At 36.0% G+C, this 4,345-nt stretch overlaps 1 long non-coding RNA gene across 1 annotated transcript; it reads right to left on the bottom strand.

Annotated features, from left to right (window-relative positions):
- Positions 1–1,528: 1,528 nt before the first annotated feature.
- LOC111851255 (uncharacterized) lies at positions 1,529–4,094 on the bottom strand. The gene is made up of 3 exons (XR_011993407.1): positions 3,263–4,094; positions 2,497–2,665; positions 1,529–2,381 (listed from the first exon to the last, which is right to left on the bottom strand). It is a non-coding gene; the product is annotated as an uncharacterized lncRNA (long non-coding RNA).
- Between the last annotated feature and the right edge of the window lie 251 nt (positions 4,095–4,345).

The raw sequence follows: 4,345 nt of genomic DNA, 5'->3' as shown, positions 1-4,345 counted from the left end.
TCTTCAGTCTCTACACAAATCAGTGCTGCTCCAGAGATCAGTCTGCGAAGATCCTGAATTTTGCAGGTGACACTACTGTGTTTATGATAAAAGGCGATGAGTCTGCCTACAGACTGGAAGTCGCACAGCTGACCATCTAGTTCTGAACTCATCCCAAATGTCCACATGCTTAGACCCCTCTCATCATCAGGGAGGAGATCCCTGCAGAGGGTGTTTAAGAAGGTGTGGAGATACTCTGTGTTGTATGGCCCGACAATGGGAATACGAGTTAATACTGAATATATAATGACTTGTGCAATGAACTAATGCCTGGATGTTTTGGGGGTTAAGACTATTCAACAGAGAACCAGTACAGGCAGTTTCCAGGCTACAAATGAGCTTCATTCACTAATTCTGTCTTCAAATTTGCAGGTATATCAGAAAAATAACGAATAATAATAACAGTAATAACTATTATTATTATTATTTTAATTTATTTATTCTTATGTGATAATAAAAGTACATACATTTCTTGCTGTACCTTGAGCTGAGGAACCACTTAATCCATGTAGTGATAATGTGTCATAATGTTAATTTTGCATTTGATACTACAAACTATTGTGTTTTGTCAGTTGCTGTTAGCTAAAACTAAATACCAGCAAGATGAAGGAGATGCTGATAGATTTCCACAGGAGAAAATAACAGACTAACGCAGTAAATATCCTGGGTATGGTCATTGAGATGGTTGGTTCCTACAAAGAACTGGTTGTTCTCCTTAACAGTAATGAAGGCAGTAATCTGCCAGGGCCAGGGCCATCTCCATTTGGTGAGAAGACTAAAGTGCTTTGGTGTGTGCAGGACATTGCTATGGACATTTTATGACCGTAGTGTCATCAGTGATATTATACACACTGTAAAAAAAAAAATGTAGATTCTACGGTAAAACGCTGGCAGCTGGGGTTGCCAGAATTCCACCGTAAAATGACGGGTAAAACATTTTTTTCTTTTACGGTTGGCAGGCATTGTCATTGTTGTTTCTACAGCTAAATCTGGTGCTGGAGTCAATGTTTTACTGTAAAAGAAAATGTTTTAACTTAAGGAAAAAACAATGTTTTTCCTTAAAATGAACAAGAAAACAACCTATAAAATTACATTTGTGCCACAAAAAACAATATCTATTCCTTGTAAAATTAACTATCAAAAATGATAAAATACAATACTTTATTTTGTAAAAATTCCCAGAATTTATAAAAAAAATGCTTTGCAGTTTCCCCTATTTAATAATTATGATTAATAATAATTTAGAGATAACATGGAAAACTTTTATGAGCTAACAAAGGTTTTCCCTAATGGAATATATGAAATATGATCACCTTTTGCTGGTTATTTCATTTCATGCATACAAATAATTTTTAAGTCCAAGTAAATTATTAAGCCTGCTTAGTAGTTACCTTTTTCAGAAGGAGTTCTTTTAATCGGTCTATTCTGTAAGCTTAATGCACAAAGCATTAATTTATTAAAATTTAAAAACGCAACACAAATGTCCACCTTATATTTCAAATGAAATATTTTATTTACCATCTATGAAGTTGTGAACATCAAATATTAAACATTTCACTCAAATCACCAAGGACTGTCTCAATGACTTCTCTTCAAATTGTGCAAAACCAGTGTTTGAGCATACATTTTACATCAACCGTGGCAGACAATTTGCAAACACCTTTACCGTAACTTTGAGAACTTTGTAGTGCTGTTTGCACTACAAAAATGTTAAAACAAGATAAATGTTCCATATTTTAAAATATGCAAATGCAGTTATAAGAAAATAAACTTTTTCTATTTCAATAAAATCTGAATTCAAGAAATTCCAGGAAAATAAATTACTTTGACTTATTTTATGCACAGAACTGTGCAGTAAAGCTGAAACTGCATCTTTAAGCTGCATCATGTAATTGAAAAAAAGGGAAACAAAAAAAACTTTACACTTGAGAACTTTACAGAAGTTTTTGATTTACAAAATGCTAGCTAGTGATGTACATGCAGCCACCTTTTTACATCATTAGAATGCACAATTACTGTAGGAAAATTATAATCTAAAACTCCTGGAACTAACAAGCAAAAAAAATGAACAGGTACTTTAACAAATCTTGTTTAGTGATACTCCAAATTGTTAACTTTTCACTGACATTCAGAGGTGTAACAACTGTTTCAACAACAAAAACATCTGTAGAGTCTGTAACACACCTTTATCACATTGTCCACAACAAGAGGGGTAGTACTAGATCCACTCATGGTCAGCAATGTCTGTGATGAGAGTGAGGACTCTGGGATTGACTGAGAACACTTTTTTCTTCTTGGATTCAACCTTGGTGCCTCTCTCAGGATTTATGGAAAAGAAACACCTTTATGGAAAAAAAAGTGTGAGAGAAAGATTGAGAAAATTAACCTGAGATGGGATATCAGATTGATACGTTTGATAAATCCAAAAAAAAGTGTCCATAAAAACAGAAATTTTACCGTTGGAGGAACTCCAGTGTTGATCGTAGTTCCACTGGGTAGTGTATGTTAAAGCAGTAATAACTGCCAAACATTAGGCAGATGGCGGAGGTGAAGGTTGTGATGTGGTCGTTGACAATCTTCTTGTCGATGCTCAACATGAATGTCTCAGCAGCGAAGCACGAGGAACCTGGGATTAATAATAAAAAAATAATAATTCAAACAAATTGGAGGATGGACCCTGCCAATATTGGTAGTAAACAAATAAATGGCTTGATAAAAGTAATTAATGTGCCAAATAAAAATATTACATAAAAAGGAAAGTAATTATAACAATAAGATTGGAAATAAAAGGGAAAATTAAATAGTGCTAATTTTAAATTAAAACTGAAAATGATAAATATTGATCTATGTCAATGTATAATAAAATAAGTTGGTAAAGCTTTTTTTTGGATGCTATATTTGGCACAATAATTAATCAAGCCATGTATTTAGTTCTTTTTTTATTACCAATTAAGGCAGAATCCATCTTCAACAGTTACATACATCATAGGATGAATCATCTTACTGGCTGAGCTTCTGAGGTTGTGTTAGCCAGTGTTTCAGTACGTAAGCTAGCGAATGTGTGTGAGAATGAATAAATGACTGAATGTAGTAAAGTCCTCTGGACTACATAAAATGTTATACAAATTGTGGGAAATGATATAACAAAACTAAACAAGCCAAGAGTACAATAACATTGCAGTTACATCTGAAAAAATAGTTGAATTTTGCTCTATTTACTTACCACAAACAATAATGAAGGGTGTTGGTGGCACTTTCTCCATCTGAACATCCTCTGCAAGGCTTGTCATCTCAACACAGTGGAACAGAGGCTCTTCCTTCTCATCAAAATGAGCCAGTAAAAGAAGCAGCATCTCAGTGACTTCTTGGGAGCAACCACTGGGCTGACCTCTTTCAGTCTGAAGCTTGAGAAGAGTGTTCAGGACTCGTTTGCTTTTTTGTGCCCCAACATATCTCAGGAACTTTAACAGACGTGCCCCTTTTTTGTCTACATTGGCAAGGAAGGTTTCCATCAGATTCACACCAGTCAGCTCTTGGAAATGTGCTGGCATACCAACTTCATTGAAGAGAAAGGGCCATTCCTGGCATAGTTTCTGGATGCTTGCCCCTTTGTTGATGTCTTTACGCTGGGTGTAATAGGTGCACTTGACTAGTTCTTTCACGACATCTGTACTGTAGTTCTTTTTAAACATCTTCATTTCTTCTTTTTTTTCAAGCTGACTCTCCACAGTCTCCGAGAGTGGCAAATGCTTTGGCTCCCAGCTAATACATCCATAGGTGTCTTGAACACTTGCTTTTTGTTCGGCAGGTATTTCGTCTGTGTCAACATCTGATGCTGCTTTGCGCTTTATAACCTTTGGTGTGTCAGGTCGCTTGACATTTTCAACTCTTGCCTGAAGTTGCTTCACCAGAGAATGATATCCTGGTCCAATAACGTCACCATCAATCACATCTTGCAGAGACTTTGGATACCTGGCCACCATCCTTTTTGCTATCTCTGTTATGTTGTGTTTGGTTGGATTCTTGCAAATCTTCATCATTTCAGAGACCACGATCCTTACCATTTCTCTTCGTTGTCTTGCACTAGGTCTTTTCTGTCTTTCCAAGTTCTGTATTAACTCCTCAGGGAGCCTCTGCCATGGTATTTCAAATCGCTCTAAGCAGTTTGGTATTAATGGTGTACAGATTCCTGAAGATGATGTAGAGGTGGATGACGCTGGTGAAGAAGGAATTGAGGGTGCAAAGACAACCGCTGGAGATGAATGCACAGATTTTGGTGTTGAAGTCCCGGTGACTAAAAAGAAGA

This window comes from Paramormyrops kingsleyae, chromosome 10 (genome assembly GCF_048594095.1).
Source record: "Paramormyrops kingsleyae isolate MSU_618 chromosome 10, PKINGS_0.4, whole genome shotgun sequence".
Taxonomy (NCBI): Eukaryota; Metazoa; Chordata; class Actinopteri; order Osteoglossiformes; family Mormyridae; genus Paramormyrops; species Paramormyrops kingsleyae.
The sequence above is the reverse complement of the archived record's forward strand: the minus strand, read 5'-3'. Positions and strand labels throughout refer to the sequence as shown.